The sequence below is a fragment of the Marmota flaviventris genome, chromosome 14, assembly GCF_047511675.1.
Source record: "Marmota flaviventris isolate mMarFla1 chromosome 14, mMarFla1.hap1, whole genome shotgun sequence".
NCBI lineage: Eukaryota > Metazoa > Chordata > Mammalia > Rodentia > Sciuridae > Marmota > Marmota flaviventris.
Window position 1 is genome coordinate 77520083 of NC_092511.1, and position 12095 is coordinate 77532177.

A 12095-nucleotide genomic window follows, 5' to 3' on the forward strand; every position below is an offset into this window, starting at 1 on the left:
GGCTTTCGGGGTGGCAGCTCACAGTCTCTCCCAGGGCTTCCACTCGGCCACCACACCCCACTTCACATCCCTTCCTGTAAGCCGCCACGCTCAGCCTCCAAGGAAAATCAACGAGGTCCAGACGTCTGGACGCAGACAGCTCCTCCCATCAGTCCCGGGCTCTTCATGTTCTATTGACCTGTTAACAAGACAGTCCATCCAAAAAACTGCCACTGAGGGGAGAGGCCAGGGCGATGGCGGTATCTTAGACGGCAAGGAAGGAGCATGGTCCACAGTAACCGCCAAGTCCTGCTGGGTGGGACTAGTGGTGACTCAGCCCTGGCAGTGGGGACAGACACTGGGCAGCCCCACAGTGGCCCCAAGATCTCCCATCTGGGGTGAATGCCTGGCCCCTGTCTTTAGTGGCATGGCTCCCCTTCCCTAGGCTGTCACCTGTCCCCTGTCCCCATGTCCCTGACCTTAGAGGCACGGCTCCCTTCCCTAGGCTGTTGCCTAGGCTGTTCCCTGTCACCATGTCCCTGTCCCCGGGTGCAGAGGAAGGGGTGGTTCTGGAGCTGGTGGTGTGCCCAGGGGCCTCTGACTGGGAGCAGGAGGGTGCGGGCGCTCACCTGCCACAGGCTGGGAGCAGGAGGCTGGGAGCAGGAGGGTGCGGGCGCTCACCTGCCACAGGCTGGGCGGCCAGGCTTGGGGTGGCTTGGCAGGCCGGTCCCCCTGATAACCAAGCAGGCTCCTGAGCTTTATCCCTCCTCTGGGAACCAAGGGGACTTCTTCCATGGCCGGCAAAGTGCAGCAGGTGACCGGAGCCCCACAGACTGCCCATGAAAGGGTGCGACCAAAGCTGGCATGGAGACCCGGGAACAAAGAGATGCCAGCGATGCAGACTGTGCTGAGAAGAGCTGCCGGTGAGCCCCTGGGCACTGCCACCAGTGCGGCCGGAGGGAGGCTGCCAGGCCTCTGAGAGCGCCCGCCTGGCCACGTGCCCTGGGCTTTACATAGACCCAAGAAGGCAGGGTCTGTCGCCCATGTGGGTTGTGATCTAGCTTTGGCCCATCTCGTCTTCCCATGCCCAAGCCCCACTTTTGAACTGGGCATGTTTCTTCTGTGCCAGTGCCTACTGGGCACGGATCACGGCAGGGCTCATGGCACGAGCTCGCCTTGAGCCTCAGAGAGACTGGACTTGGGCCACGCTGGAGCCGTGAGACTGGGGCCCTTGGAGAGGTACTGGTGCACTGTCACTGTGATAGGGACATGGGTGTTTAGGGCCCTGGTGGCGTGCTGTGGTTTGGGTATGAGGTGTCCCCTGAAAGCTCCTGTTAATGCAGGAATATTCAGAGCTGAGCGATTCGAGGGTGAGAGCCAGGACCTGAGCAGTCTGTCCTAGTTTATACAGCTGGGTGGTGGCTGTAGGCAGGTGGGGTGCGGCTGGAGGAGTGGTCACCTGGGAGGGTGCACCTTTCTGTGGCCCCTTCCCTCTCTCTGCTGCTTTTTTTTTTTTTAAGCCTTTTGACTTTTTATTACTCAAAGAAGCTTCATTTTTTTAATTAGCTTTCTGACTCTGTGCTTGTGCCTTCAACACTTTCACAATGATTTTCTGTTCCTCGATAAGGAAGGCCCGCTTGAGCCTGTTCACCAACACATTTCGCACACAGGGGACCACCATAGGCCCTGCTGACATATTTTTTTGTTTTGGACGATCTCATGAGGATTTCAGGTCTTACAGCACGAGCCTCGAGATCTGCCAGGCACACACCACATGCAGATTCTGGTGCTTTCCCAACTTCCTTGTATAAAGATCAGCAATTCTGTTACCAGGGGTTGGAGACAGCCTGGTTTTGTTAGAGGCTGTGTTGTAGGAAAGCCTACGACGGTTGTCAAGCGCTGAACCATTCTGAGTACCTCTAGATACCGTCCCTGGAAGAAGAGCTCTCTCTGCCTCTTGACCCCCACGAGCTGAGCAGCCTCCTTTAGCTGGGTCCTTCTGCCCTGGTGTCCGGCCTCACCTGGGGCCCAGAGCAACGGAGTCAGCCACCTATGGACTGAGACTTTGAAAACTTGAGCCCCAAATAAACTTTCCCTCCTCTAAGTGGTTCTCGCTGGGTATTTGGGTTACAGGGAGGAAAGCTGACAGGTCATCACCCACTTGGGGTTAGCGTAAATAGTGGTGTTACAAACTTTCTTGGATTTCTCACTTGATTAACTTACACGAGTCTCCTTTGGGTGTTGTCCTACCTACTGCTGCTGAAAAAGCGCCCCAGAACATCATGGCAGCAAACTTCACTGGCTTACTGTACTCAAGGAGTGTAGGTGAGGAGCTGGGGTAGGGTGCAGAAGGTACGCCCATCCCTGCCACCTTGCCCAGGAAGCACAGGGTGTGATTTGGCAGCCGTGGCACCTACAGACTGCTTCACTCACAGGTGTGTGAGGGAGGGCGTGCAGGGCGGCCTCAACTGCACGCCCTCCCTCAGCTGGTCCACCTGCTCAGGCTCCCGGGCAGTGGGGAGCCGTGTGCAGTCAGACTCCTTGCCTGGGGCCCGGGGCGCTGAGACCAAGAATTCTGACAAGGGAAGCAGAAGTCGGGGGCCTTTCGCAGCCATCCTCAGACACCCCACAGTCTTCCCCACCCTGCCTTCCATGGAGGGGATGGAGGGGATGGTCTGAGCCTCCGAGAGGCAGACAGTGACGCAGACGCCCCTGTTGATGGAGGGCCTGGGAGGACTGTCTGCGGGGACCAGAGCTTCTGGGTCTCGTCACACTGCTCGGCTGCCGTCCTGCCAGCCAGCACCATAGGGCGATCCCTGCAGGTTGACCTGCTTTACCAGAGCGCTGCATGGGAGCTCTGGTGGGTCCCAGGTGCCACCAGCCCGGGTTGCCCTTGGGCTTTCGCTCCCTGTGGGTGTGCGGTGACTGTAGGGGATAGTAATTTGCATCTCCTGTGCATTTCCCTGAGGACAGTGACACCAGCCTTAGCGGGCTGCACTGTGCTCCACGTTGCAGATGTGATCGAGTTAGGGATTTCAAGCAAAGGAGATTGTCCCAGACTCCCTGGTGGCCCCTGAGTGCCATCGAAAGTCTTCCTGTAAGAGAGGCAGTGGGAGCTCAGACACTCACACAGGAGAAGCACGGGGAGACGGGGCCAGAGTGGACTGGCCCAGCGTAAGCCAGGTGCCAGCAGCCACAGGAGCCCAGAGAAGCCTGGGGACAGCTTCCAGGAGCTTCTGGAGGGAGTGACCCCAAAGTCTCTTCTAAAGGATTTTTGGAGAAACTTGTTGCATTTAGACCCACGTTCCCCTGGAATTCATCGCCAGGAGTCTGTTAAGGTGGGTTTTGCCATCTCCCCATTCCACCGCTCTTCAAGAGGCCGAGACCCTTTCCTGCCTCCTGTGGCTTCTCTTCTGCCAGCCGTCAGCCGACTGTGCTACTTGCTCAGGACATGGAGCACATTTTCAAGGGCTTATTGGTCGATTGTGCATCTTCTTTGGAGAAATGTCCATTCAGACCATTGTCTACTAAAAAGCTGGCTGGGGTTGGGCTGGGACTCGGGGTAGAGTGCTCGCCTGGCACGCGCAAGGCCCTGGGTTTCATACTCAGCACCACATAAATAGAGTAAAGCCTGGCTGTCCTTCCATCACTGAGAGGTAGGAGCCCTCTACATGACACAGTCTAGGTACAAGCCCTCGATCAGACCCACGATCTGCAAAATCTCCCTCTCCGTGGGTCGTCTTTCCACTTGAGCGTGACTTTTGAAGCGCCAAGGCTTTTAACCTCGAGGAAGTCTCATGTGCGTGCTCTTTCCTTGCGTCACTTGTGCTTGTGGTGCTGCTGCTAGTTCGAGGTCCTGAGGATGTGTGCCTGCTGTCCCCGAGGGCTCTGTGATGGTGGCTGCCACACCGTGCACACGTGTGGGGCGTGAGCAGGGTCCAGCCTCCGCTCAGCATGCGCACAGCTACCTGCACCGCTGGCTGGAGACCTCCTTTTCCTTGCCGACTTGTTTTGACACCTTGTTGAAAATCAATGTGAGGATTTACTTCTGGGCTCTTAGTTCTGTTCCAGGGATCTATGTCTGTCTGTTCTGGTATACCAAACAGACCCCAAATCGCTGCAGCTTTGAGGTTAGTTTTGAAATCGGGAAGTGCAAGTCTTCTGACTTGGGCTTTGTTTCTGCGATGGTTTTGGTGACATTGTTCAGAGATGCACAAAATGTCCCATTGCCTCAGCAGGCTCCTTCCTCGTGAGACCATTGTGGTTGACCATAGAGTCTGCTCCCTTGGTTGCAGCTAACAAAGGGTTTGACAAGGACCAGGGGTTCTCGATAGGGAATGATTTGTGCCTCCCTTTCCTCCAGGGTGTGTTTGGCAACATCTGCAGACATCTTCTACCTGGTGACTTCCCATTTGGTACAAGGACATCCTGTATCTTTATTTGCTAAATCCAGCAACCCTGCCCGCTTCGTGCAGCCAAGTACCAGGTTCCCAGCCGACCTGTGAGCCCCCTGCCTAGGCCAGAGCTGGGCAGGCATCACTTGCCACCCACTCTGTCCTGAAAACCAGCTTCTGCCTGGCCAGCTGTGCCTGTGCCGTAAGTGACCAGGTCACCACTGTGGGGATGTGTGGAAAGCCAGCTCCCCTGGGCCTCTGTGTGGTCTTTGCGGTGACATGTCCCCAACACTGGGTGGGTTTGTGGCACTGCTAGGCAACCAAAAAGAGTTGCTAGTGGACACTTGTACATTACTCCTTTGCTGAGTCCCTGGAGGCTCTGGAGGGGCCAGAGCACAGGGAGCATGTCCTTCAGAGGCTCAGGAGCAGGGACACCCAGTTGCACAAAAGAGTTTCAGTATTTTACCCAGTTGCACATTCTAGCTGTGAGCATTGCTTCCTCGAGGTGACTGGCCACCGTGGTCACCGGCAAGATGGAGCAGGACTGGACAGACTCAGTAACAGGGAGAAGCTTGCTGCTGGTTGCCTAAAGCAGCATCGCGGGTGGAGACCAGCGCACCATTCACAGCTGAGATGAGGAGACAGTCCACCATGTCCCTGGATATCTCCCTGACCCGGGGCTCAAGAAGCACTCGAGGCTCAGGAATCCCCCACCTGGTTCCTACCTAAAGCAGTAGGGATGTGGGGGGTCTGGGTGTGCGACCTGGGGTGTGGGGTGTGTGGCGTGGAGGTGAGACCATGCACGCGTGCCCTGAAGGTCCCGGAGACAGAGGAGTGAGGGCTCCCATCTAGCTGGGTTCCACACCTCATTGCACGTGACCAGCCGAGCGAGCAGGGTGGGCAGGGACTCAGCGGACAGGGAAGCCTCCAGGTGTCCAGACGGGCCCCCGTAGTGCTGCCACCTGCTTAGGGGCTCCCCGGCTCTGCAGGGTGGGAAGGCAGCAGGTCCCGGGGCAGCAAGACTTGGCCAGATGGAAGGAAGGCTCTCCAGCGCCCTCCCACTCCAGCATGGCTTCTGTTTGGTTTTGCTGTGGGAACAGCTCTGTGCCAAGGCGCTGGCCCAGCCGAGTGCCTTGGGAAACCAGGGTCCGTGCCAGGCCACATCAACAAGGCAAGGCCTTCAGCTCAGGAAGTTGCTCCTTCCTGGCAGGGACGGTGGCCTGTGATCATGAAGGATTTGGGTCAGGGAGCATCCTCCTGGGCACCTGCTTGAGGGAAGGGAATAGAGGGGACTGGAGGAGAGGTGGCAGAGCCTCGGGGGAGGCCAGGCCACTCCTTGGTCTGGCTGTGATTGTTGGTGGATTTATTGGTCTGGGCAGTTTATTAGAAGGGCAGAGTCACCCCACATTTCCTGGGCCCCTTCCGGAGCTAACAGGAGATCTGCAGTCTCCTCCAACCCTCTGGCACCCCTGACCTGGTGTGCTGCCTGATGCCTCTGCCCAACCAGCATGTCACAGCCTGCCAGGCCTGGGCCTGAGGACTTAGACCAGCACCGCTTCCCACAGAGGTGTGTCAGAGGCCCTCCATGTACAATCCACCTACAGTGACACTTGGGGTTTACTGAGGTCCATTTGCAAAATCATTATTGTTGTTTTGAGACAGGCTCTCACTGGGTGGCCCAGACTGCCCTGGAACTCTGGGCTCAGGTGATCCTCCTGCCCCTGCCTCCCAGGTAGCTGTGATTATGGGCAGTGCCACCACACTGACTCATTTGCAAAATTACTTCATGGACCTAATTGGATGGACCTCATGTCCATTTTCAGAAAATCCCTACATGAATGATTAAGTGGTGGTCTAAGATGAAAACACCATCCACCAGGGCTCTTCTTGCTCCAGGTCCCCAGAGTCCCCAGGTACATTTGCGACACAGATCTCCTGTTTGCAATGTTAAATCACCTGTTTTAAACATCTACTCTACGCACGGTTGAGACACAGTGATGTGCAGGTAGTGAAGTATTTGGCTGGAACCTAGGGGTCTGAATGCATTGGCAAAAGTATACACTGGGTAACCCCCACTCCCGTCAAGACCCGAGCCACCTAGTCTCATAGAAATGAGGGGGATGGGAAGGGCGTAGGCGGCTAGGGCTGGACAGCAAGCCAGGAAGTGGGGGGCCAGGCCAGAACAAAGGAGCATGGAGAGGGTCTTCTGATGAGGTCAACCTCCAGCTGGGCGAAAGTGCTCGTGGACACAAGCAGGGACCCAATCAGACAGACACCTCCGTACTCATGCCCTATGCAGGGGAGCTAATAAAAACACTAAGATAGTAGCATGGTCACAGGGGACACCAATGAATGGGAGTGAGGTGGACAGGAAGGAGACAGGAAAGGAGGAAATTCCAAAGCCATGAAAAGAAGAGGCCAGAATTCCCCCACTAGACTCCCAGCTCCGGAGCCCCTTCTCTTCAAAGTCTCTCTCTGTCCCTTTTGCAATAACCTGCTGCTTGCTGGCTGGCTCCGTGTCCAGTTCTTCAATTGCTTGCTGAACAGAGACAACGAACCCAGCATCCCAAACAGTAACAGAACTGGGGGCTCAGGTAGGATCAAAACCATGACTCAAAGGTTAGTGACAATCATGTGAAATGGCTGATGAGACCTGGACAGTGACTGGTGATCGTCCGGCACTTCTGTGGCTCTCTGAGGCTGGGGAAGACCCCAGCCCCAACTAGCAGGGCTGAATTCCCAGCTTGACTAATTTTTCCTTCTCCCCTCTCTCCCCTGCCCATCACATCATGACAGAATCAGCAATGTTCCTTCCCCTCCTTATGGAAACGCAGTTTGTCAGTTACGACTAGACTTCTCCTAAGTAGCCTTACCTCATGCAGAGACCTTGTCCTTTCTGTCAGGATAGTTATCCCCGGTCACCAGGCCCTGTAGGGGGGCTGGGACTGGGGCTCAGTGGCAGAGCGCTTGCCTAGCCTGTGTGAGGCCCTGGGTTCCATCCTTAGAACCACATAAAGATAGAAAAAATAAAGGCATTTTGTCCATCTAGAAGTACAAAAAGAAAAAAAAAAAACTATAATAGAGGAACTCCCTATCTTTTGAGACACTTGGGAAACCACCCAATTATTTCCCAATAGCTTTAAGGACCCTCCAAAAGAAAGAAAGAAAGGGGAGGTCATCATGACCATCCCAGGATTTCTCTTGGGGCTGACTTATAGCAGCTGCTGGGAACCTCCTTGCTCAGGAAAAAGACCCGTAGTGTGGGCTGGGCTGTCCAGTTACCGTTCAGGGGCTCTCTTCATTGCAGACTCCAGTGTAATGGTTTTTCAGAGGAGGCCAGCTGGTTAGAGCTTGGTGCTGATAACGCCAAGGTTGCGGATTCAATCCCCGTACGGGCCACCAAATGCCGTAGTCTGGCTGGGCACAAATCACTGAGCCACCACAAAGCACTTGTATGTTCAAACAGGAAACTTTATTGCCCGAACTCCACCAGCACTCCAGGCACACTTCCCGGGAACTCTCTCTCCTCTCCACCGGGCTCCACCCCCACTCTCTCGGACCCCCAGGAGAACTCAACGGGGAACTCCAAAATAGCAGGTGCCTGAGGCAGCAAGAGCTGCCCTATTGCCGGACAGCAAAGGTCTATATACAATTGAATACACAGCTTAACATAACCATCATCATCTCAATGGCTTGCTGGCATCACCTCTCAACCACTCCCTTCTGGCAAAATGCCATGTGTCATCCTAACTCGGCTGTGGCCCTCAACAGCCTCCCCTCAGATGCTTGAGCTCCTGAGAATTCTGAACCCCTTTCTGGCAGGATTAGGGCAGGAATTTCATGCTTTCTGGGATGAAAGCATCAGAAAGATCTGGGTTATAAAAAGAAATACTGGGGATGTGGACAACAGGCCAGGGGTAGGCTTGGCTGGTCCCTACCTGGACACCGTCCCCCGTGGGCAAGCCAGTCTACCCTGTGGACTTGTCAGAGTGAGGTGGGGGTGGACGGCCCCCATCAGGGCCTCTTTCTTTTTGTTTCCAGATGGTGAAGCCAGATTTAGTCAGTGTAGTTAGATAAATCCGGGTCTAATACCGAGTGAAATCTAAAATGGAGGCCATGCTGAGAATGATTCCAGGAAACGCAGGACAACTCATGGAATGTTAATGAAGTCCTGAAAAGGCCCTAGGCCAAAGTCCATCCCAAAGAAGTGTTAATGAAGTCCTTCCTGCTCAGACTACTTCTTTGGTCCACCTGTGTCCCAGCCCTCGGGCCTTCCCACCTACATTCCATCACTGAAAGAAACTATAAAATGGAGAGACAACCGCACTTCCACGGATTCCACCTCTTGGGTCCCCTTCTTCCTGGGGAGAAGTCTTTTCTGCTGTCCTTTAATAAACTTCTAATTTCTACTCTGACCTTGCCTCGGCGTGTGCTTTTCTGGTGTTATTCTTCAACATTGGGGAAGCAAGGACTCGTCACCGGTCAACAGCGGTAACAATAGGATCCCATTCTTCCAAAATCCTGCGAGCTCACTGCTCTCCCATCTGCTCTAGAACTGGGATAGTTTGGGCTCCAGTTAAAGAGAAAACCTTTGATCTTTTGCACTGAGGCCTGGCCCCAGTACCCAGAGGAGATGGAGGACAGTGGCCCCCTGAGGGGACCCTAAATCACAGAACTATTCAGCAATGAGACCTTTTCTGTAGCAGGAGGGTAAATGGATGAAGCTCCTTGGTCCACTTGTTCCTTTACCTGAGGCATCGTCCTGAGCTAGCAGGACTGCAAGCCTGACCCTCAGACCCTAGTCTGCTGCCCTGAGCCAGACACCAAACCCCAGAACAGGAAAACTTGTACAGAAGAAAGGGGCCCAGCTGCACAGGAAGTCCCCTCGGCCCCATCGGAAGGAAAGGTGATGGGTCCTAAGATGACTTCCCCTTTACATCCCAACTTAGAAGGACTGGAGCCCAGTCCCCCTCCTCCAGGGACAACTCCACCCTTGATCCCAGAGGTGCTTGGAAATTGGCTGCTCAGGGTTGTTTCCTCTTAGGGCGATGCTGGGGCAGGGAGTTTGGACCTGAGATGGTACATGTCCCCCTTTCACTAGCTGAATTCAAGGACATAAAGAAAGACCTAAGGAACTGCACTGAACCAGAGCCGCCTTCCAACCTTCCAGCGGTTATCAGTCTCTATGACTGTGCAGGAAGGTGTCCCGTTGCTCTGAGTCACACTTTACCTTCCTTGAAAAGCACAAGGTCTTAGAGACGGCTACGCTGCAGCAGGAGGACAGCAACCCTGGCTGGCAAGAGTGGGACCTCCCTGCAGGAGCCCGGAGTCCCCACCCTGAACCACATTGGGACGCTGACAGAGAGACAATGGGCCGGATGTCACTGTATACACTGGGTGTCAGGAGGGCCAAGGACCAGGACGGATGTCGCTGTATACACTGGCATCAGGAGGACTGAGGACGCGGACAGACGTCGCTGTATACACTGGGTGTCAGGAGGGTTGAGGACCTGGGACGGTCATCACTGTATACACTGGGTATCAGGAGGGCTGAGGAGAGCCCATGGTAGCCTTCCATTTACGCCCCGCTGGCCACTGTGATCCCAGGAGGAGAGGAGCCACAGTGACCTTCCTCTGGGAGGCCATTTCCAACACACTAGCTCTGGGTCCCATAGGAGGAAGTCACTCCTACAGATAGACTCTTACCCAGTCTTCTCCAGACCTGTGGAGGGAGCTGCGCAAATGGGCTGTGGAGCCAGACACAACCTTGGACCTTTGTTCCAGGCTGCTGCGGTCTTTCATAATAGAGGCCTGGGATAGGAGGACAAGGAGGACAAAGGACAGGGAGGACAGATGGCAGCCTGTGAGTGGGCTGTCCTCCTTGTTCTCTTTCTCCAGGCCTCTAACAGGCGTGGAGCCTCCTCCACTCCTGTTTCTCTTGAGGGAAAGAAGGCCACTCCTAAAAGGATTGTCCCCGGAGGTGACGACCACCAGTCGGACTGCCTCCCACACCTGTCCTTTACGTCCAAAAGCCCATCTCTATTTGCCTTTGAGGACCCTACCCGTAAGGCAGGACCTGGTGCGAGGCCTCCTGGACTGGTCATACCGGACACAGTGTTCCTTCAGTATGAGGGTGACCTTCTTTTGTGTGGAATTCAGAAGAATGATCTCTGAGGGCACTGGCTCTCTTCCCAATTCCTGGCCCTGGGGATATAAAGTCTCCCCAGAGGCGCTCAGTTTTGCAGACCCAGGTCTGACTTGGACATGATACTGGAAGGGGAAACTCAAAAGCTTGACCCAGAAAGAATCCCACCCGCACTCCTGCATCCCCTTCCTTGGACAGTAAAGCAGCTCAGGGGCTGGCCAGGACAACTGGACATTGTAGAATTGGATGCCTGGATGTGCTGAGAGGTGAGGCCCGTCTGTGAGTGCCTTAAGGGAGCGCAGGGACATTCACGGCAGTCCTTAGTTGGACTCCAGAGGCAGGAAGACAGCGCTTACCCAGGCCCCTGCTCTGGGCTGGCCGCCCAGTCGACTTTTCTGTGTGGCAGAAAGGGACGGAGTGGCACGGGGAATGTCACTTAATCACTGGGGGCCCCTCCCAGCCAGTGGGGTACCTAAGTAAGGAGTTGGACGAGGTGTCCTGGAGCTGTGGCTGCAGTGGGCTCTTGGTGCCCGAGGCACATAAACTCACCCTGGGAGGCCCCTCCTGTACTGCCCTCCCAGGGCATCGGAGGCATCCTGAGCTCTAAGGGCAGCTCTGGCTACAGACAGCCGCACTCTCCAGCAGCAGGCCCTGCTAGAAGGACCTGAAGTGACCTGAAAGGCTTGTCATGACCTCGGTGCAGCCACATTCTTACCTGAGGTAGAGGAAGGCCCTCCACTCCCCTGAGGAGTTCTAGTGGACACTTGCGCTGCCAGGCCAGAGGTACCTGATCATCCTGTAGATAGTCAGATCACACCCTATCCACCCCTGGGAGTTCATCAGTGATCGACGGGACTCGGAGATCTGGGTACGCAGCAGGGACAGACTTTGAGGTGGAATCAGGGCCACTTCCTGCTAATGCCAGAGCGCAGGTGCCAGAATTGGTTGTCCCCCCAACCCCTGGCCCTAGAGTCTTCTAAAGACAAGAGGGTTGAAGTGCACAGGGAGCTAAACATGCCTCTCTCATACCTATGCTCACGCTGCTGCCTGGGGGAGTGGGGCTTGCTCACCACCGCACACTCCTGTTGGCACGCCAAGGAGCTCTTTGCCTCCTGAGGCCACCTCCTGCCCTCTCAGGTGGCAGGTGTCCATGCTCCTGGGCATCAGACATAGCAGCCAAGGCAGCTGTTTATCGGGTCCCACAGCCACCAGCTCCTATGGGAAATTCTTTCCTGTCCTCTGAACGCCCCAGTTCTCGCTGGAAGAGGCCCTACAGACTGCGCCTCAAGGACCCCACCTGAGTCGTAGAGGATGGCACCCTGTTACTTCCCCAGCATCTGATGGAAGGTTTTGAAGTCTCTCCCCCAGCTCTACAATTGGGAAGAGAACATAATCTTACCCTAAAACAGGAGATGTTTTCAGGAAAAGGCTGAAGACACAATCCAACAGATCATCCACAGCTGTGGCGTCTGCCAGCAGGGTAATTCCTCTAACAAATGCCTCTGCCCTCCTGGACACCAAGGAGCAGGTTGTCTGTCATCCCGGAGTGGACTGCCAGCTGGATTTTATCCATGTGC

General features: G+C 55.3%; 1 pseudogene; it reads right to left on the bottom strand.

Moving 5' to 3' along the window:
• Positions 1-1537: 1537 nt before the first annotated feature.
• On the bottom strand, positions 1538-1887 carry LOC114103265 (large ribosomal subunit protein eL34-like; annotated as a pseudogene).
• Positions 1888-12095: the final 10208 nt, after the last annotated feature.